At 37.1% G+C, this 24,084-nt stretch overlaps 1 protein-coding gene across 1 annotated transcript in view; it reads right to left on the bottom strand.

Annotated features, from left to right (window-relative positions):
- Positions 1 to 24,084, bottom strand: part of STK3 (serine/threonine kinase 3) — a 347,232-nt gene that overhangs the window by 280,354 nt on the left and 42,794 nt on the right. The gene's annotated exons all lie outside the window — the stretch shown is intronic.

The raw sequence follows: 24,084 nt of genomic DNA, 5'->3' as shown, positions 1-24,084 counted from the left end.
CTGAGTGAAGACCTTGAAGACATGATTCAGGACATGATCTTTTCACTTACTATGTGTCTGAGAGTCGAATAATGAATAAGGATGACGGAAAAATAATTGATGCCTTTGAGTTGTGGTGTTGAAGAAGAGCAATCAATATCTTGTAGAATGCCAAAAGAACAAACATAACTCTTGGGAAAAGTATGGCTGGCGAAGCTTCATCTCACATACTTTGAATACACTGCTAGAAAATGTTATTCCTAGGAAAGGGACATCATGCTAGGAAAGATGGAGGGTCAACAAAGGAAAGGGAGATCCTCACAAGATGGACTAACACAGCGATAGCAATAATGGACTCAAGTGTGTTAGAGATGATGAGGATTGCTATGAATCATACTTGACTAGACAGCAGCTAATAACAGTAATTTAAAAAGATCTCCATCAAGATTATCCCTTGCATATGGATAGGAAGGCTCAATATCGTAAAAATGACAATCCTACCAAAGGCAATCTACACGTTCAACGCATTCTCAATCCAAATACCAATCCCATTCTTCAAAAAGATGGAAAAGGCAAACTTCAATTTCATTTGGAATGGAAAGAGACCCCAAATAAGCAAAGCACTCATGAAAAAGAGAAACAAGTTGGGAGTCATCTCACTCCCTGATTTCAAATAGTACTACACTGCCGTGGTGGTCAAGACAGTGTGGTACTGTCTATGACAGACACATAGATCAATGGAACAGAACTGAAAATCCAGAAATCCACCATCTACCAATGATCAACTGATTTTTGACAAGGAGATGAAATCAGTTAAGTGGGGAAATGACAGCTTTTTTAACAAATGAAGTTAGCAAAATTGGAAAACCATCTGCAGAAAACTCAAGACCCACACCTCACATCATACACAAAGAACAACTGGATCAAGGACCTAGGACTAAAACCAAGGACTATAAACTTCATTAAAGAAAAGCCTGGAAGAGCTCTAGAAGCACTAATCCACAACATGAACAGTCTTCCAAGCATCCTGAAAAACCTACAACCACGAAGGGATAAAATAGATAAATGGGGCCTGCTAAGAATCAAATCTCTATGCACATCTAAAAACTTCTCCAACAGGGTAAAAAGGGAAGCCACAGACTGGGGGAGAATATTTAGTAATGACATGTCAGACAAGGGACTTATATCTAGAATTTACAGAATATTCAAGCACCACAACAAGGTAAAGGTAAACAATCCAATTGCAAAATGGGCACAGGATATGAACAGACACTTCACCAAAGAAGACATTCAGACAATGAACAAACACAAAGAAATGTTCAAAATCCCCAGCTCTAAGAGAGATGCAAATCAAAACAACTATATCATCTCACCCTAGTAAGAACAGCAAAATTCAACAGAACAACAAACAACAAATGCTGGCGAGGTTTTGGAGAAACTGGAACCCTTATTCACTCTTGGTGGGAGTGTAAAACGGTGCAATCACTATGGAGAGCAGTATGGCGCTCTCTCAAAAAGTTGGAAATAGAAATTCCATTTGACCCAGCAATTCCACTACTGGGAATATACCCTAAAGAAACCAGAACTGCCTCCCAAGCAGATATACGCACACCCATGTTTATTGTGGTTTTGGTTGGAAACAACCAAAGTACCCATCAACAAATGAACGGATAAAGAAGCTGTGGTATATTCACACAATGGAATATTATGCTGTGCTGAAAAACAAAGAACTCATGAAATATTATACAAAATGGGTGACCCTGGAGGACATTATGGTGAGTGAAATATATCAGTCACAAAAAAGATAAGTACCGTATAATTCCACTGTTATAAAACAGGACTGACATGGGGGCTGGGGAAAACTAAGAAAAGAGGGGATAAATATTGTACACAGCATTGAAACAGATGAGGGAGAGAACTGTATAAAAGGAATATATGATTAGGTATTATTGGTTATGACAAGAGTCCAGAATAAGAGCTGCATAGAAAAGAGGTCTGGGGGGGAAGGAGACTGTTTAACAATGAAAGAACTTTTTTCCCAAAAATAAAAAGCAAACTAGGCTGTGGGGGAGAGGCAGGGAGGAAAATGTGCAACAATAAATGAATGGCAACCCCAAGTTCTTTATAAACTTATAAAATCTCAATTTAAAAAAAGAGGGGGAAAAATATTTCAAAACAATGTACATGAACTTTGAAAGTAAACCAGTGTAAAATAAAAATTTTATTTACAAAATTATCTCTATCCAATATTGTCAAAATTAGAGATTCGCTATCAAAAACTAAACTTCCATTTCCTGGGAAATTAACTCATACATTCTTAATTTCCTAAAATCAAACATACCTTTAATTGAATAGGACATCATAATCTTTAAATGTGGTTTCTCTAATGATAGAGAATATACATTAATCATTTTAATAAATTAAAATTATTAAATAATTAGTAATTTAAAACTACCATTTCTAAATGTTTGCCTTAAAATAAAACCCTAGTAATTTATGGTGGCCTAGTGGTAAGAAGCTGTGCTGTAATTCCGAAGGCACAGTATTCAAGGCCACCAGCTAATCCATGGGAGAAGGATGGGCAATTTCATCACCTGTAATTAACGGCCTTTGAAAACCTGCCAGAGGGTCACGTATGGGTCAGTTCCAACTCTACAGTATCCAACAACAAACAACAACAGTAACTTATAATTGCACAGAACTTACAAAATGCTCTTATATTCATCATTATCTTTTGTTCTTCAGAATAAAAACACTGAGGTAGGTAAGGCAAGTAATATGATATTATGCCCATTTTAGGATTAAGAATCTGGAAGTATAAAGGAGTTACACAATGTACTCAGGGTCACAGAACTAATAAGTAACAACTCTAGCACTAAAGATTTGGTCTTCTGGCTCCACACCCAGGAGTTCTTACACTAAAACCTCATCACTACAGACAGCTGTGATGAGCTAGGGGCCAGATTATGACAGAGAGGGAGGGCAGGCAGCACTATATGACAGGCAGTCTGCCCAAAGAGGAATGTACAATATAAAAATAAAGCACATGAAGGTGGGCTTGACTGAAGAAAAGGAAACAGAACTGGGAGAAATGCCAGGAAGAATACTAACTAAGGTGAGAACTGGGCAGTCTACCAATAATGGAAGCCAAAGAATTACCTTTGTAAGCTTAATTTACTTAGTTAAGGTAGAAGGAAAAGTCTATTTTAGGAGGCAATACTATAAAGTGGAAAATAAAAAGAAAAGTGTTTATAATCCAATCAAAATATTTAGAAAGGATGTAATGAAGCATAATGTGTATAATATATTTAATCAGAGATTAAGATGTGGCATATGATTGCTATGAAAATTCTAAAACGCATGATCATGTTAATGCTACAGCTGGAAATTTTAAGAGGTAAGTGCAAAGGACACTGAACTCAATCTCGCTTCATGGGAGACACCAAATGAGAAGCAAGAAGTATCATCTTCTTGAAGTCATAGATAATTTCAATTTTTTTCCTCCATTTATCATGATGTGGTAAAATTTTGTGCTTATTTTTTGAATTATAAAAAATTATTATTTTTATCATGTAAATATATTGTGTTTGATCCATGTTAAAAAAAAAGGAAGTATCATCTTCTACACAAAGAAATGATTCTCCTAATATTCTGATACACTAGTACCTCTCAGGGTAAAAAAACCCTTAGGATAGAAGGGACCAAGGACATCAGAACTAACACCGGGGTGATGTCATCCTAGTCCAAAGAGAACTGTCAGCCTTTAGTCCCAGAGGAGAGATTCTCCACAATTCTGGAATAGGACCTTTAAGCTACTTGGACCTTACTTCAATTGCCTTATTGTGGAAGATGGGAGGACGATCTAGGACTCAACAACTTTGACTCCAATGTCACCAGACAAGTCTTCAAAAGCTGAGCACTCATTTTGAAAGGTGTTTCAGTGGATTTTGCTTGATTTTATGTTTTGGCTTTAGGTAGAAATATATAGAAACATTTGTCATTTTTTCCATATAGTAAAAATTACATTCAACCTACTCCTACTAATATACTTGGATTTCCCTTTAGGATTTCACTCTTTATCCACTCTGAAATTATGAATTTCTAGTCTCAATTCTCTCTTAGTGTTGGGTCAGAACATATAGCCTAGGTCTAAGCCAATTACCACATCATATGCCAGTGACCACAATCATTTGGTCAAAAACACATGACCTAGTCAGTAGCAACGAAGCACAAAACTCTCGGTAGACTATCTCTTTTCTACTAAATTTCAAGTAGAAAGAGTAAACACAGCACAGGAAGCTACTAGTAAGCATTTTGTATTTATAAGGGGGAAAATATATATATAGAGAGAGGAATTAAATAAATAAGTGAATGTAAGTTCTATTTTCACCCTGAATCAAGCTATTCTAAAACAAGCTCTGCAAAAACCTTTCAGTTACCTGAAGAAATAAACTCTCTTTTTGGCTTAGGTTAAATAAGACTACTTTTAACTAAGAGCTAAAATTAATGTCATAAAATTGAAGATGACACGAAAAAGAGTGGAAGATGTTGGAAAAGAGATGTGTAGCACAAACTACTGATGAACTCCAGACATGCAAGGAGTTCTTCCATACATACAACAACAAGAGATGGCTAAAGTTCATTTTTCCATTCTGTACTCCTAAATGAAAAGGAAAAAAGAAATAGAAATAGAGGAAGTAGGATAAATATGTCTTTTAAAAGAACTTAAGTGCTTTGTATAAAAACCTCTATTTTTGCTAAATTTTCCAAAATCACCTCTATACAGTTTACTTTAAATTGTATTAATATTGCACTTACACTTATTATTTTTGCATGTGTTTCCTTTTAGTCTTTATAACATACATGATATAATCAAACACCGAAATGGCCCAAAACTTCTTGCTGAAAAAATCAATGGTTTAGTGAAATCTGAGAAATAAGTAGCAATCTCTGATAACCTTAAATCTTGAAAGTATTACTTAAGTTTACATGGAAGACTATCTGATCGTCTATCAAGTGTCATATTCCAATTTTGTTATGGTCAAAATACTCCTACCTTCTCTCTTGGAAGAAAGAATACATACATTTAATAGGGTTCTAAGGTATTCAGAAAGAGACAAACACTCTCTGGTTAAAAACAGCACAGCAAATCAGTTATTCCTCTATCCACACCAAAAGCACAGGGTTGAAAGTATAATATATCCCAGGATCTAAACAATAAAAAAATTTATGAGGTTAAAAAAAAAAAAAAATACACACAGTTCTTCTGTTCAACGCAAAGTACATACATTAGGAAACAAAACTAGAATATTTTAACCATTATTATATACAAAAGGGCAGTGAGGGGTTGTCTTTCATGAAATCTGGATTGCACATGTCTGGCAAAAAAAAAAAGATTAATAATCTATCACAAAATCCCACAACCAGTGATTTAAAATGAAAGCTTTCACTACTTACACCATATGTAAATATACATATATACAAGCTGCTTATCCCTTGATCTGCAGGGAAAGAGAATTGATACTCTACTGTGAAAATGGTCAGTGGGTAGACATTTAAAATCCTTTCCCACATTAAAAGATTCCTGAAAAAGAGATCAGAAGACAACAGAAAAGCACTCAAAATATATGGAGCTGTAAATCCTGCATGAATGCGTATCTATTACACAAAGGGGAAACATGCAGCAAAGGGACTGGGAAAGCCAAATGTGAATTACCCCAGTAACGCAACGGCAAATGTACCTCCAAAGGCACTGCAGGCACAGAGCCCAGAAAAGTGTCCAATTACCAAGAACAAAATAGTAACAAACTTTTAAACTCTACTAAATCTTAAGAAATTGGTATGCCTTGACAAAAAGAAGAAGAAGAAAAAAATCTGCTCCAAAAATCACCTAAAGCCGAAGGCAAATTATATTCATAAAATATAAGAAAAACACAACTATTTGCAAGGCTTTAGTTCTAAGACCATCAAAATTAAACTATCTGTGCTTAAAAATGTAAGCTCTATGCAGTATTTGACCTTTTGTTACTGAGATATTTCACTCAGCATAATGTCATTCTCCAGGGTCACCCATTTGTATAATAGTTCATGAGTTCCCTGTTTTTCAACGCAGCATAGTATTTCATTGTGTGACTATACCACAACTTCTCTATCCATTCATTTGTTGATGGGCAGTTGAGTTATTTCCAACTCTTTGCTATTGTGAACAAAGCTGCAATAAACATGGGTGTGCATATATCTGCTTGCATGACAGTTCTGGTTTATTTAGGGTATATTCCCAGTAGTGGAACTACTGGGTCAAATGGAATTTCTATTTCCAACTTTTTGAGAAAGCACCATACTGCTTTCTATAGTTGCTGTTGTTATTGTTATGTGCTGTTGAGTCGTTTGCGATTCATGGCGACCCTATTTACAACAGCCCTAAACTCTGTTCTGTCCTGTGCCAATCTCACTGTCTCTGACACACCCATCCCGATTACCCCAATCACTGAATCAATCCACCTCATAGAGGGCCTTCCCCTCCTGCAACCTGCCCTCCACCCTCCCAAGCATGATGTCTTTCTCCAAGGACCAATCCCTCCTCACAACATGACCAAAGTATGTCAGGCAAAGCCTCAGAATCCTTGCCTCCAAGGAGCCGCCCAGTTTCACCCTCTCCAGGATGTTTGTTTGTTTTCCTAGCTCAAAGGCATCAATTCTCCTTCTATCCTCCCTAGTCACTGTCCGACTCTCCGATGCATAACAAGTGATTGCAAAGACCATGGCCTATATCAGATGCACCTTAGTCTCCAGAGAAACACCACTGCTCTTCAATACTTTGGAGAGGTCCCTAACAGCAGACTTTCCTATCGCAATACGTCTTTTAATTTCCTGGCTACTGATGCCAAGAGTGTTGACTGTGGAGCCAAGCAAACTAAAGCTGTGAACAATCTCAATCTCTTCACCATCTATCCTGATGCTGCAAATAGGTCCAGTGGTGAGAATCTCTGTCTTCTTGACATTGAGCCTCAATCCATATTGTAGGCTGTGGTTACACCATTTTACACTCCCACCAAGACTGAATAAGGGTTCCAGTTTCTCCACAACCTCACCAGTATTTGCTGTTTGCTGTTCTGTTAAATTTTGCTATTCTTACTGGGGTGAGATTACATAGTGGTTTTGATTTGTATCGCTCTTAAAGCTAGGGATTTTCAACATTTCTTCATGTGTTTGTTTGCCATCTGAATGTCTTCTTGGTGAAGTATTTGTTCATATCCTATGCCCATTTTGCAACTGGTTTGTTTACCTTTATCTTGTTGTGGTGCTCAAGTATTTTTTATAAATCTAGATATAAGTCCCTTATCAGATATGTCATTACCAAATATTTTTTCCCAGTCTATAGTGCCACTGTTGTAAAGCAGGAATGACATTGGCGTTAGGGGGAGACTAAGAGGGGATAAATAATATATACTGCATTGAAACAGATGAAGGAGAGTACTGTTTAGGAGGAATATATGATTAGGTATTACTGTCATGACAAAGTCCAGAATGAAACCTACATAGTGGAGTGGACTGGGGGGGGGGGGCAGATTGTATAACAATGAAAGAATTTTATTTTTTTACTTGGGAGGGGTGGGCAGGGAGGAACGTATGCAACAATGAATGAATGGAAATCCAAAATAAATAAATAAAATTAAGAGGCTGGAAAAATAAATAAAACAAAGGAGAAAAAAATATAAGCTCTAGTTTATGGATTGTACACTATGTTCATAATATAGAAAACTGAAAATATTAAAAATCTTTTCTCCATCTGTCACGGTGATGCCAAATGGCCCAGTCAGGAGAATCTTTGTCTTCTTTATGGTGGACTTCAATCCATAGTGAAGACTTGACCTTCTGCCACAAATGCTTCAGGTCTTCCTCAGTTTCAGACATCAAGGTGTATCTTTAGCATAATGGAAGCTGTGGATGAGTCTTCCTTCAATTCTGATGTCACATTCCTCCCAATAAAGCCCAGGCTCTCAAATGTTCTGTTCTGCATATAGATTGAAAAGGTGAAAAGGTATGGAGACAGGACACATTCCTGACACACTCCATTTTCATGCTGTGAATCATGCTGTGTTTCCCTGCTGTGTCCTGACAACTGCTTCCTGGTCCACCAGGTGTTCTGGGATTCCCATTCTTCTCAGTGTCACCCACAATTTCTTGTGAGCCACACTGTTAAATGCTTTTTTTGTAGTCAATGAAACACAGACAGGCATTCCCCTGATACAATTTTCAGCCAAGATCCATCTGACATTGGCAATGGTATCCCTAGTGCCACAGCCTCTTATAAATCTACCTTGTATTTCTGGTAGGTCTCTGTCAAAGAACTGTTCTAGTCATTTTTTTAATAATTTTCAGCAAGATCTTGCTTGCATGTGAGAGTAATGCTATTGCTCAATAATTTCCACACTCTGCTGGATCACCTTTTATGGAATGGTAATAATTATTGATCTCCTCCAGATTTTAGGGTAAGTAAAAGGAAGAAAGGAGTGACAGCAGTGGCTGCATGAGACAGCAGAAGTGTTCAGGGACAGTGCAGGAGAGAAAGATCCTGGATGAGATGGACTGACACAGTAACGGGGGTAATGGAGGTAGGTATGTGAGAGACAGTGAGACTGTCTCAGGATAGGATGGGGTTTAGAGCTATTGTACAATGAGTCACAGGATAACACTAACAACAAAACTTACTTAAACAGAAATCAATTTGGATTAGGAAAATCCAATGCCAAAGACCTCTGCAAAGTGCAAAATGTCAGTTTGAAGACTAAGGTGGACCTGATTCAGTTCATGGTATTTTCAATTACTTACTACACATCTGAAAGTAAGATAATGAATAAGGAAGACAGAAGAAAAAGTAATGCCTTTGAGTTGTGATGCTGGAAAAGAATACTGAATATTGCATGGACTGGGGGAAAAAACCAAACACCCAGATGGTGGTGGTGGTTGTAGTGTGTCATCAAGTCACAAGCTAGCTGAACCTCCAGCAGGTTTTCAGAGGCAGTATATCATATGAGAAGAGACTGTTCATCCTTCTCGCACAAAAAACAAAGTCTGTTGTGTTTGTTTTTTTTTAAGAAGGGCAATGAGAGTGTTCTTTAGAGGCAAGGACAGTGAAATTTAGCCTCAACTACTTTGTCCTTGTTGTTAGGAGGAGTCACTCCTTGTAAGAGAAATTATGCTAGGAAATGTAGGGGGTCAGAGGAAGAGAGGTAGACTTATCCTCCACAAGATATACTGACACTGTGATGGGAACAATGGGCTCAGGGCATGCAGGAGATCGTAAGAATGGTGCAGGGCTCCAATCTATTCTTCTCAGGGTTGCTATGAGTAATAGTTGACTTAATGACACCTAACAACAACATAATTTGCTTTATCTCTCTTTGATTAGTTTGTAATCTACAAAATGGATACAATAATAGCTCTTACTTTACACCATTCTTTACTCTTCATAGAACTATTAAATGTAATACAGACTATACTATTAATATCACAGGCAAATAAAATCTTGCTGAAGAAGCAAAACTTTTCCTATTTGCAGAAAAAACATTTATTGTACACAGAATATTCCAAACACTCAGCAAGACTACTGAAACTAATTGACAGATTCAGCAGTATCAAAGTATAAGATCAACAACACCCAAAAATCAGATTCCTTTACAACAACCACGATAGCTTTAAGAAGGAAGAAAGGCACACAAAACCATACACAATAGCTACTAAAAGTAGAAAATATTGAGTAACACATGTGCCTAGAGATAAAAATAACTTATACAAATAAAGGGAGTTCTGGTGGCCTACACTGTAGGGAGTTAGGCTGCAGACCCCAAAGTGGCACTTTTCTGGCAGTACAAGCAGTTCAAATCCCCGTCTGCTCACCTAAAGAAAGATGGGCAATCTGTTTCCATGTGATCTGTGGCCTCAGAAACCCTGTGGAAGGTCAGCTACAATTAGGTTCCAACTCAACAGGAATGAGTTAGAGGTTTTGAGTTTTATACATAGAAATAACTTTTTAAGAAACTAAGAGATCTACATAAGAACATAGCGGTGCTGCAATCCCGAAGGCACGCAGTTCGAGGCCACCAGCCACCCCAGGGGAGAAGGATGGAAAATCCGCAGGTCAGCTATGGGTCAGTTTCAACCCAAGGGTAAAACAATAACAATGTTACAAAAACTGTCAGTATTACTCAAAGTTATCTATAGATGGAATACAATGCCTAGCCAGATCCCATCCAACCACCAACTTTAAATGGAAAGGACAGAAACCCAGAATAAGTAAAGCACCAACAAAGAATAAAGTAGGAAATCTCATGCTACCCAATATCAGGACATATTATACAGCTAGAGGCCAAAGGAGCTTGGTACTGGTACAAAAGACTCACAGACCAATGGAATAGAACTGAGAATCTAGACAGCTCATCCTTGACAAAAGTCAAAATCCAGTAAGACAGACTCTTTAACAAATGGTACTGGAAAAACTGAATATCCATTTCAAAAAAAAATTAAGTAAGATCCATACTTCATTCATTATTTACAAAATAAGAGCTTGGCGTCTCCTTTAAAGAATTGGAAACAGAAATACCATTTGATTCAGCAGTTTCAATACTAAGTATATATTCTAAACAAAGAGCTACAATAAAAACAGATAAACACACATCTATGTTCAATGCAATTATTATTTACAACAACAAAGAAATGGAAACAATCTTACTGCTCATCAACAGTAGATAAACAAATGTAAACAAAATGGAATACTAAGCAATATTAAAAGAATGAAGATGTCACAAAACACTACATTATGTGAATGAATCTGGAGGTTATGAAGCTGCACAAAATAAGCCAGTCACAGAAAGATAAGTACTGCATCACCCACTATTATAAAAACTACAGAAAGGTTTACATTCAGAAACAGAAACATTCCAGGGAAAGAAAGGGAGGAGGGGGGAAATGAGTAACTAGTTAAATAGCATCCAACAGACACATCATAGGGTGAAGGAAAGGCAATATACAATAAAGTGATGAGCACACTATTATTGGAGAAAGGGAAGACACAGAGAGGTGAGCAGGAACACAGATGTGAAAAGCAACCTTATAAAATGCTCAGTCCTGTACTACTAGTAACAAAACTCAACTCCCTACCAGTAAGTTCATTTTGACTTTCAGCAATCACCTATCAAATTTCCCAAGCGACAAATGTTAAAAGGAGGAGTCGCCTATCTTTCGCCCCCAGCTGATGGTGGATTTGAACTATTGACCTTTCAATTAGTAGCACAACACTTAACATGCTACTCCTCAAAGATGCTAATTGATTTGAGTAAACAGAGAAGAGTGGCCTTTGTGTTTACAGAACAACTTCCTACAGATTATGACACCAGAGCTCCTACTCATCAGTAGTTGCCATTTGTCGTTGTTATTGTTGATTACTTTCAAGTTGAGCACAACTCATAGTGATCCTATGAACAAAAGAAGCCCCTCTACAACTATCGACATTTATGAAAGTTCACAGAGTTTCTGGAGGCATGTTATTTAGGAAGTGGATGCCATTATAAGCAATTTAACAATTCATCCACAAAAATACACTAATGACTAGATGAATCATCAAGTAAGACGCCAACAAACTTATCCTGTTTCAGTTCAGTTTATGATTGGAATAAACAACAATTTTTCTCCCAATCACTAAACACCAATGGAGCACAGAACGGAGTCACAGCTGACCCTCCAACAGGTTTTTGGAGGCTGTCTATCACTGCCCCCCCCCATCACTAAAGGCTGACTAATATGATTAAAAATGACTTGTTAATATAGGCTACCACAGCTACATTATCCTCAGTTATTCACAAAGAAAATTTTACCAAACTTAAGATACAGTTCAAAATACCATCCAAAGTCATATACTAAGTTTATATGACTCCAAGACTCAAGCTTCTCATTACAGCAATCAGAAGATAGCTCACAAAATTCCATACAGACCTCTAATACTTACAAACTTAAATGATCCAGTGAACAATAATTTTAGTCATAATACAACTAGGAGATGCAGAGAAAATACTACCACCCACTGGAATACAGCTGAGTTTTACCTTTCCTTCTACCTCTAGAGTACCTCTAGTACAACTACTATTACCACAATCATCATTCATTATGATAAATATGCAATCGACTCAATATTAAGTAGCTTAACAAGTCTGTATTTAGATGTCCGCTTCCTAGATCTTTTCACTGGAAAATGTCCAATTAAACCTTAAAACTTAGTCTTTTTTTTTTTAAAGCACTTTAAGGTCTTAGGTGTTTAATGTTGCTTTTTTAATAGCAAGCCACAAACACAAATCATTTAAAATGTTTTATCATTCATTTTATAAGATGTTATATGTTTCTTTTTTTTTAATTTAGGTTGTTTATTTTTCATTTCAATGAACATCTACAGAGATTTTGGAATTCCATTCATTCATTGTTGCACCCTTCTCCCCGCACAACCCCCCCCCCCCCGTTTGCTCCTCTCCTTGAAAAGCAAAAGAAAAACTCCCTCATTGGTACACAATCTCCCCCGCACCTCCCCAAACTTAGTCTTTACTTTCATAAAGCTCATCATATTAAAACTCCTAAAAGTGTTGCATTCCTTCTTCAACAGCCATGCTGACAGTGACATCATGAATTGACATTTTTAAAATATGTGACATGCTTATATAATTATTAGTGAGCTTTCAAGTCATTCTATAAATTTAAATGGTCAACAAGAAAAAAAGGCAAAAGGTATAAGACACAATTCACAAAAAGGAAACCAAATAACCAATATACATATGAGATGTTCAGCTTTAGTAATAAAAATAAAAGTTGTTGTCATTGTTATGTGCCGTCGAGTCGTTTGCAACTCATAGTGACCCTATGTACAACAGTCCTAAACCCTGCTCTATCCTGTGCCAACTGCACTGCCTCTGACACACCCATCCCAATTACCCCAGTTATTGAATCAATCCATCTCATAGAGGGTCTTCCCCTCTTGTGCCGTCCCTCCACCCTCCTAAGCATGATGTCCCTCTCGAAGGACCTGTCCCTCCTTGCAACATGCCCAAAGTATGTCAGATGAAGCCGCAGAATCCTTGTCTCCCAGGAGTTGCTTGGTTTAATCCTCTCCAGGATGAATCTGTTTGTTTTCTTGGCAGTCCACGGTACATTCAATACTCTTCTCCAGCACCACAGCTCAAAGGCATCAATTCTCCTTCTGTCCTCCCTAGTCATTGTCCAACTCTCTGATGCATAACAAGTGATTGCAAAGACCATGGCCTGTATCAGGCGCACCTTAGTCTCCAGAGAGACACCGTTGCTCTTGAGTACTTTAGAGAGGTCCCTAACAGCAGACTTTCCCATCGCAATACATTTTTTTATTTCCTGACTGCTGGTGTCAAGAGTATACAAATGAATAATATTATTGATAGGCACTAACATTGGTTGAGTGCTTTCATTTTTCCTTAATAAATAGACAATACTTAAGTAATTAATACATCAACCAGTTACTGAATGGACAATACAAAACCTACAAAAACAGGAAAAATTTCAAAGAGAAGGTTATATTTAAGCCAGACTTTCAGGAGAGTACAGTACAAAAAAGGAAAGAAAAGGAGGCAACAATGTATGCAAACAGCAAATACCACTAAATACAGTTCAGAATCTAGGATCCAGTTCTTCTTGAGACTGAAGTGAAGCAGTAACAAATTTAGAAATTATACAAGTAGAAGAGATACAAATAACTATTTGACAATCTGATTCATTTCACCCTCTTTGGTCTTAGAAAATTAAAATATTTGATAAAAAAATTAGTCATTAATCAATAATTAAAAATCACTAATCCTTCAGGCCTAGTGAGATTTCTTTCAAAAGCAAGTATAAACTACACAAAAAACAATACACCCAAATGTATTCATTAGGTCATATTCTAATTAGCATTTCTCTTCTTCAAAACATGTAAAACAATTCAAGAGGCCCACTGCCTAGTCTCAATTCTGTTACCTCTCTATAGTAGAAACAGACTTAATGTATATAAATTATACAAGGTAAATCAAGATTGAAAGGGAATACTTTTAATAAAGTAAATGGATCTATCCATTCCTCCAAAAAGGGTCACTAGTTGGTTGTGATATTAAGTATGTATAAAATCCAGAATAAGCTCTCAAAGCCTAACATAAATATTCTGGATAAAGGTAAAATATATTTGGGTTCATTTGAGCCATTAATATGACCTTGTTCTCAACCATATTTTACTACTTTTATTCACAACCTCAAGATAACCACAAAAACAGAAAGATCCTTGGTTGTATCTTTATTTTGCTTTTTAGATCTATAAAAATTAAAGTTTAAAACCCATAGACTAAGCTGTAAATTCATTTTACTGAGTACAACAACAGCAAAAGTAATTTCTGGGACTCTACTATATTAACAAATATGGACAATGAATAAAGCAGACTGAAGAATTGATGACTTGAAATTGTAGTGTTGGCGAAGAGTACCATGGACTACCAAAAGAGCAACTGCCTCTGAAAACCCACTGGAGGGTCAGCTATAGATTTGTTTTGACCCTGAAGTACATAACAATCACCAAAAGAATAAACTGAAGAAGTGCCCTCTGGAGGCAACAAAGCTCACATTTTGGATACTCACTCACGAAGAGTCAGTCCTTGGAGGAGCCTATCATGCTTGGAAAAGTACAGGGTCTCACTGAAGGAAGGAGAGGAAGACTAAACAAGACAGACTGACGCAATGACTGCAACAATGGATTTGAGCAGAGTGGAGATGGTGATGATGGCTTAAGATCCAGCAGAGTTAAGATCTGCTGTACGTATAAAGTCACTATGAGTTAGAGTTGACTTAATGGTACCTAACAAGAAGTAGATAAATTAATAGAAAGATGAGAAGAGATAAAAGCAAATTTAGAGAGTCAGCTCTAAGAGAAGATTTTCCTTCTCTACCACTGGGGTAATGGGGATAGTTATGTAAGACCTTAGCTTGGGATATAGCAGGATTCAGAGCTGTTGTCCAAAGGGTCACAATGAGTCACAAGAGGCTCAACAGCACATAACAACAACATCAGTTCTAGAGGAAGGTCCATGTCTCCTTCAGCATCTATGTGCCTGATGTTCCCTGGAGATCTCCATATGCCTTGGTCTTCCTTTATGTTAAGGAGCTCTCTATCAGAGGAAGATTAATCCAAAAGATGCACTCTACTCCTGTCAATTCTTTCCTGGTAGTTCTCTCTCCTTTAAACTCTAAGACAAAAGGTGATACAGGCCAAACTCATGTAAATTTCCTTCATTTTAGGAACAAATCAGCATTAAATCAGGGCTGTGATGGGATTAAAAACATTTCTACCTGGAATCCTTTTGAATTTTTGATTTATCAGATTATAAAATTTCCATTATTACAACACTGTTGTTGTTGTGTTGTCATTAGGTGCCATCAAGTCAAGTATGACTCACAGCAACCCTATGAACAATAGATCCGATGGACCCCTTTCCTATCCTGTCATCCTCATGTGTTCTGACATACTTGAGCTCCCTGCAGCAGTCACATGTCAAGCCATCCGGTGAAGGGCTTTCCTCCCTTTCACCAACCCTTCACCTTTCCAAGCATGATGTCCTTCTGCAAAGAATAACCTCTCCTAGTAACATGCCCCAAGTATGTAAGACAAAGCTTCACCATCTTTGACTCTAAGGAGCACTCCGGCTACACTTTCTCCAAGACATGTTTGTTCTTTTGGCAGTCCATGGTATATACACCACTCCTCTCCAAACCACAGCTCAAACGCGTAAGTTCTTCTTCTGTCATCCTTATTCACTGTTCGGCTGTCAAATGCACAGCAAGTGACTCAAAAGAACAAGGCCTGAATCAGGTCCACCCTACTCCTCAAATCTTTTTTTTTTTTTTTATTTCCTGTCTCATTTCTTTTTTTTTTTCTATAATTATATTTTATTAATTTTCATAAACATTTACAGAGATTTTGGGCTTCCACTCATTCATTGTTGCACTATTCTCTCTACCCTCCTCCCAGTTTGTTCTTGTCCAAATGCCACAGTGCTTGTCAAAGCCAGTTCTGATTAATCTTCTTTGTCAGTGTATCCTTTGCCATTCCCTATCACTCCTCCCTGAGAGAGACTTCACCCTGAGTCATACTCCTCAAATCTGACATCATTACATACATGTATTCTAGGAAGCACAAATCAATTCCTATTAAAAATGACAGAAGAACAGTTTAAAATAATAGACCTTCTATGTTCATGAATAAGATACCAACTTAACCAAATTAATCTCTGAATTAAGTTCTAATTTAAAAAATCAGAAATACTTTTGAAGAATATGGCAACTTGTAATAAAATTCATATGAAAGAGCAAGAAAACCAAAAACAAACTTGATTTGACATCAACAAAAATGATAAGGCCCTAAGAGCACAGTTCCATTGCAAAAGCAGAGAAATCAATTAACAGAATAGATAAAACAGTCCAAATACAGAGGCAAGTATATAAGGCAGATTACTATTAAAAAAATAAAAATTCATCAGCAAGGAAAAAAAATTATCAAAAGAAAAAAGAAAGTCAGATGATTATTAATAACTTTTGAATGCTAAATTTTTAACCTAAAATTCTCTACTCAGCAATAATTGAAAAAAAATCATTAAAAAAGTAAATTATCTGGTAGGGGAACCAATGTATACGAACTCTGTAAGTAAACCAGTATAAAAAAATTTTTTAAAAGGTGAAAAAAAATTAAGTGGGAGGAAATAGGGACATCATATTCCCATACCAAAAGCAGACACAACAATATCTACATATATAGGAATAATAAAAGATGTTGTCTGTTAGGCAATTAAAAGATACAGAGAAGAATAAGGCACAATAAAAAGTATAAATACATGCGTAAAAATAAACATTAGTAATACAAAACAATAAAAAATGCTTTGTGAAACAAAAAGAGACCTGTATAAATGGAAGAGTATACTACGCTCATGGATAGGAAGACTCAATATTGTGAAAATCACAATTATACAAAAGTCAATCTACAAGTTCAATGCAATCCCAACACAGATACCAATTCTATTCTTTAACAAGATGGAAAAGACAATTTCTAATTTTGTTTAGAATGGAAAGAGACTCCGAATAAGTAAAGCAAGAGAAAACAAGGAGAAACAAGGCAGAAGGCATCACAATCCCTGATTTCAAATAGTACTATGCAGCCGCGGTGGTCAAGAAAGCATGGCAATGGTACAGTGACAGATACACAGATCAAAGGAATAGAATTGAGAACCCAGAAATCATCTCACCTACCTATAGCAAAAGTGGGGAAATAACCACCTTTTTTTAACAAACGATATTGGCATAAGTGGAAAACCATCTGTAGAAAACTCAAACAAGATCCACACCTCACAGTATACACAAAAACCAACTCAAGGTAGATCAAGAACCTAGGAGTAAAAACAAAAACTATTAACATCTTTTTTTGTATACATTGTTGATGTTGTTTTGTATTGTTTTTCACACCAGATCTTTCTCATTTCCTTTTCCCACCCATCCTTCCACTCATTAAACTGTATGACGCTATGATTAACCACCACCACCACTACCACCCCGCCCATCCTCACCCTTCTGGTTCCACTCTTTCTCCCTTAGATGCTCATACACATTCTACAATAATGCTCTTATACCTTATTTGTCCTTATGGGACTGAATTCACTTAGCATGATCCTCTCCAGGCCCTCCCAAGTTAGGTAGTAATTTACAAAATCATTGTTCCTGCCTGCTGCATAGTATTCCATCATGTGAATGAATGTATCATAATTTCTCAATCCATTCAATTGTGGTTGGACATCTGAGCTGTTTTCATGTTCTTGCTATAGTGAAAAATGCTGCTATGGACAATGGGGTACAAGTTTCTGTGCCTCAGTTCTTCTTTCATTGGGCTATATTCCAAACAGTAGAATAGCTAGGTCATATGGAATTTCTATGTTCAGCTTTTTGAGGAAACATCAAATTGGATTCCAGAGTGGTTGTACTATTTTACAATCCGATTAAGAATGCGTAAGGCTTTAAAATCCCACGTGGCCCTCAGGCCAAATCTTAATTTTCAAATGAGTATTTCTTAAATGACACAAAAATCTTTCGTCTATTTGCTGTACTGAACAACTTGGTGTTGCTGTGATGCTGCACACTCTTCCTTAGTCTTGTCAAATACTATAATGGCTACCCAATATGTACAATGTCTGGATCAGCTTCCAGATTGAGTTATGCTGGGAAGCAGGAGTGGCATCCACTTCCTAAACTAGATGCCTCTGGAAACTCTACAAACTCTCTAAACTCTACAAACTCTCTAACTCTATAAATGTACAGAAATTATGTCAGTTATAGAACAGAGTTCAGGTTTTTCATGCAAAGCTGCTTCTCAGTTGTATTCGACTTGACAACACATAACCACTGCTAACAAAGACTAGTGCTGTTATATTTGGTGGAACAATCTTCCCGCTTTGTACATCATTCTTTGTCAATGTGCTGTATGGAGTAACCTGGGTTTGCTATGATGCTGAACCTTGTGCCATTGGGGTACCAAATAACAAAATGGTTTTCTAATATGGACAGTGTTTGGTGGAGCTCCCAGTTGTTAAACAGATTTGGAAGCAGGAGAGGTATCCACTTCCTAAATCACATGTCTGTGGAAACTCTACAAACCTGGAGAAATAAGGATAGTTACAGAAAGGTATTAGATCTTTTGTTCATAGAGTCGCTATGAGTAACACTTGACTGGACAGCAATCAACAACAACAAAAGTTCCTATCTCGCCACAGCCTCTCTAATATTTATTTCTTGCTGCCCTGTTAAACTTTGCATTAGAATGAGATGGTATCTCAATGTGATTTTGATTTGCATCTCCTTTATTCCTAGTGATTTTGAACATTTCTTCATGTGGTCGATGGCCATCCGAATATCGAATTCTGTGAAAATTTTTTACATGGAGACTATAAACTTCTTAAGATAAAAGCTTGGAAGAATTCTAGAAGCCGTAATGCACAGTAAGAACACTCTTTCAAACATAATGAAAAATCTACAACCAGGAGAGAATAAAATAGATTAATGGGACCCTCTAAGAATCAAATCCCTATGTCCACAAAAACCTCCAACAGGGTAAAAAAATATACACATAGGCTGGGGTGAAATATTAATAAATATAAAGACATATCTGATTAGGGACTCCTATGTAAAATTTATAGAATACTCCAGCACCTCAACAAGAAAAAGGTAAACAACCCAATTGCAAAATGAGCACAGGATATGAATATCCACTTCATCAGAAAAAGACATTCAGCTGGCAAATGCACACAGGAAGAAACATTCAAAATCATCTCAGAAAGATGCAAATCAAAACAACTAGGAGATATCATTTCACTCCAACAATAACAGCAAAGCTCAACAGAGTGGCAACAACAAATGCTGGCATGGCTGTAGAGTTTGGAACCCTTTTTCACTGATGGTGGGAATACAAAATGATGCAACCACTATGGAAGGCTGTCTGGTGCTTTCTCAGAAAGTTGGAAATAGAAATGCCACTTGACATAGCAATCCCACTACTGGGAATATACCCTAAAGGAACCAGAGCCACCACTCAAACAGATGTATACACATCCATGCTCATTACTGCATTATTCACAATAGCAAAGAGATGGAAGCAACCCAAGTGCCCATCAACAAATGAATGCACAGAAAAACTATAGTATGTTCACACAATGGAATCCTACACAGCACTGAAAAAAACAATAAACTCTTAAAACATTATACAACATGGGTGACAATGAAGGACATTACACTAAGTGAATTATCTCAGACACAAAGGACAAATATTGCATAACACCACTGTTATAAAACAAGAGCGACACTGAGGGTTGGGGGAAAACTAGGAAAAGAGTGGATACACAATGAACACTACAATGGAACACATGAAGGAAACAACTATTTAAAAAGAATATATCATTAAGCACTATATGTATGACAAAAGTCCAGAATAAGAGGTTCACTGTAAAGTGGATTGGGGGAGGCAAAAAGGAGGGGGAGGGAAGAAACTGTGCAACAATGAATGAACATTTTAAAAAAAAGTGAACTGGGGAGGAGGAAGCAAAGGATAAGGAGAAAATGTGCAACAGTGGATGAATGAATGAAAATCCAACTTTTCTGTACACTTCATTAAAATCACAATTAAAAATTTAAAAGAAACAGGGGGGGAAATGCCTTGTGCTGCTTAAAATGTGTAGAGACCCAAAACAACAAAAAGGTTTTTTAAAGTAATTTCATCAGTAATCATACCTCTCAAATTTACACAATCAAGAGCGTATTTCTCAGAGTCAGTCAATGAGCAACACCCAGCAACCAACCTTCTACAACTGACTTCAACCCACTCTCACCTTTGAAACTCTTTGATGACCAAAGTTCCTAAAAACTCTATATGAGGCAAGGAGTAAGAAAAAAATTTTAATTATAATACTGGATTTTTTTTAATTAAATACAATAAAATGATCAAATAATTACAATATCCAGGTATTTTTTTAAATGGGGAGAATACATATCTTTATATTGGTATCAATAATAAGAGCATTCCTTTCAAATAATAAGTAAATCAAAGAAAATGTCACGCTGGAAAAGAGGGATATGAGTATTCTTGAGATTTAGCAGGGGCTGTCATTAAGGTAAGGAGCCTTTGTGGTACAGTGGTCAAGCTCTTGGCTACTAACTGACAGGTCAGTGGTTCGCCTATGTCATTAACTCTCTAGGGGGAGAAAGATGTCCCAATCTGCTTCTGCAAAGGTAGTGGTTGTTGTTGTTGCTGTTATTGATTGCCGTCGAGTCAAGGTCGACTCATAGCAACTCTATGAACAAAAAAGATCTAATGCCTTTCCATAGCCATCGTTGTTTCTCCAAGTTCATAGTTTCCAGAGGCATGTGGTTTAGGAAGTGGATGCCACTCTTCCTTCCAAATCTGTTTAACAACCGGGAGCTCCACCAAACACTGTCCACATTGGGAAACCATTTTGGTATTTGATACCCCAATGGCACAAGGTTCAGAATCATAGCAAACCCAGGTTACTTGATGCAGTACATTGACAAAGAGTGATGTGCAAAGGGGAAGAGTGTTCCACCAGATATAACAGTACTAGCCTCATTTAGCAGTGGTTAAGTGTCGTAAGCTTTGCACAAAAGACCTGAACTTGGTTCTAGAATTAACATGGTCTTGAAAATTAATAAGGCAGGTCTAACTGCAACTTGATGGCACATAACAACAGCTCTGAATCAGAATCGACTCAACAGTCATGCGTGTTTTTGTCTTTGGTCATCAATATAACACGAAGAGACAATGTCTACAGAGCCAATTACAACGATTCATCTCTTGTTCTTTTTCATATATGGAAATAAGACTCTTCCATTTCACCCAGAATAACTGTTCTGTGAAATAATAATTAAACTATCCTCAAGGATGAGCTCTTCCCATGTTTAATGGATTTATCATCTAACAAAGTTGTTGTTGTTGTTGTTGTTGTTGTTGTTATGTGCTGTCCAGTTGCTTGCAACTCATCGCGACCCTATGTACAACAGTCCTAAATTCTGCTCTGTCCTGTGCCAATTGCACCGTCTCCAACTCACCCATCCCGATTACCACAATCACTGAATAAATCCACCTCATAGGGGGCCTTCCCCTTCTGCGCTGTCCCTGCACCCTACCAAGCATGATGTCCCTCTCCAAGGACCTGTCCCTCCTTGCAACATGTCTAAAGTATGTCAGACGGAGCCTTAGAATCCTTGCCTCCAAGGAGCAGCCTGGTTTGACCCTTTCCCGGATGAATCTGTTTGTTTTCCTAGCAGTCCATGGTACCCTCAATACTCTTCTCCAGCACCAAAGCTCAAAGGCATTAATTCTCCATCTATCCTCCTTAGTCATTGTGCAATTCTCTCATGCATAACAAGTGACAGCAAAGACCATGGCCTGTATCAGGCGCACCTTAGTCTCCCAAGAGACATCATTGTTCTTCAGTACTTTGGAGAGGTCCCTAAGAGCAGACTTTCCCATATCAATATGTCTTCTAATTTCCTGGCTGCTGGTGCCGAGATTGTTGAGTGTGGAGCCAAGCAAACTGAAGCTGTGAACAATCTCAATCTCTTCACCATCCATCCTGATGCTGCCAATTGGCCCAGTGGCACATTGACCCTCAATTCATATTGGAGGCTGCAGTCCTTGACCCTCTGCAGCAAGTGCTTCAGGTCCTCCTCAGTTTCAGCAAGCAGGGTTGTGTCATCTGCATAACGCAGATTGTTGGTAGATCTTCCACCAATCTTGACCCCACATTTCTCCTCATAGAGCCCAGCCTCCCAGATAATCTGTTCTGCATACAGGATGAAAAGGTATGGAGACAGGACACATCCCTGGCATACGCCCTTCCCAATTTTGAACCATGCAGTGTTTCCTTGCTCTGTTCTGACAACTGCCTCTTGGTCCAAGTACAGGTTTCTCATTAGCACGATCAAGTGTTCTGGGATTCCCATTCTTCTCAGAATCAGCCACAGTTTGTTATGATCCACACAGTCAAATGCCTTTGTATAGTCAATGAAACACAGATATACATTCCTCTGGTATTCCCTGCTTTCAGCTAAGATCCATCTAACATTAGCTACAATACCTCTAGTACCACAACCCCTTCTAAACTCAGCCTGGACTTCTGGCAATTTTCTGCTGATTTGTTGTTCCAGTCGTTTCGGATAATCTTCAGTAGAATCTTGCTTGCATGTAAAATTAATTATATTGTTCTATAGTTTCCACACTCTGTTGGGTCACCCTCCTTGGGGATGGGAACAAATATAGATCTCTTCCAGTCAGTCAGCCAGGTGGTTTTTCTCCAGATTTCTTGGCACAACTGTTAGGGTAACATCTGTTAGCTGAAATATGTCAATTGGTATACCATCTATTCCTGGGGCCTTATTTTTTGCTAGTAGTGAGTAGAAATAAAATCTTTCCTTTTGTTTGGTAATTCATCTTGAATTGAGTCCACTCATATTTTTAAAACAAAATGTTTAAAAACTAACTTTTTAGTGCAATATGAGTGATACACATTTTCTTTTTTAGCACTGCTTGCAATACCTACATTGTAATAATACTCATTTCTCCTCAGTGTTTCCCATTTCCATTCATCCTTTTTTCCTATCCCTTCCTGCCTTTGAGCTTAACCCCTTGACAAATACTGCCCTTTGGTCTTGTATGGGTGACTGCTATAAGGCTTGTGTACATCCACACTTCACAATTTGTAATTACTGGTAACAGAAATAAACTACTTAGATTAAACTGGTACTCAATATGGTAGCATTATCATTTAAAGTCAAAACAGATACTTACATTTTTCCATTTCATCTATTCTTACTTCATAATCTCACTCTGTACTTTTACATAACAAACAACTGCTCAGAGTTTAACCTTGATATGGTTTTAAAACATTTTTCTAACTAGAGTATAATTACTTCCAATTAAAGCATTGTTCTGCCACTCAAAGATTCATCTTATTTACATAAATGCTAGTTAGACTCTATAAAAAATTTAAGATATATAATTAGAGTGTCACAGATCACTTAAACCATTCTGTCAAAACACAGATTATTTTAATTTTTGTTTCGCTTCCTTTAAAAGAAATCTTTATTTTTCTCAAACAGAAAAAAAATTAGTAGGATAAACTTTCAATGTACTTTCTCAATCAAACTTTAAAATTATTCTGGTTAACCACAAATTTGACTAAAGTAGTTAAGTATTTTTTTAAATGTATTTGACAGAAACATGTCTGACAACATATAATAATGTCATAGAGTAATTGGGTTAGGCTCTACGGAATTACAAATTACTTCACTGATTATTCTTTTTAGTCATTTACATATGAAAAGATGAGTTCTGTACTTATAAATTATCTAAATAAACTATAGAGTTTTGCTAATCTAAAGTGCCAATTTTGTAAATAGCTTTTATTTTAGGTTAAAACACAACCATCAAAAGTTTTTGTTAAACAACCCATTTCACTAAGTTGAATT

This window comes from Elephantulus edwardii, unplaced genomic scaffold (assembly GCF_000299155.1).
Source record: "Elephantulus edwardii isolate Elephantulus edwardi_28Jun2011 unplaced genomic scaffold, EleEdw1.0 scaffold00270, whole genome shotgun sequence".
Classification (NCBI taxonomy): Eukaryota; Metazoa; Chordata; class Mammalia; order Macroscelidea; family Macroscelididae; genus Elephantulus; species Elephantulus edwardii.
This window is presented reverse-complemented; position numbering and strand designations above follow the sequence as displayed.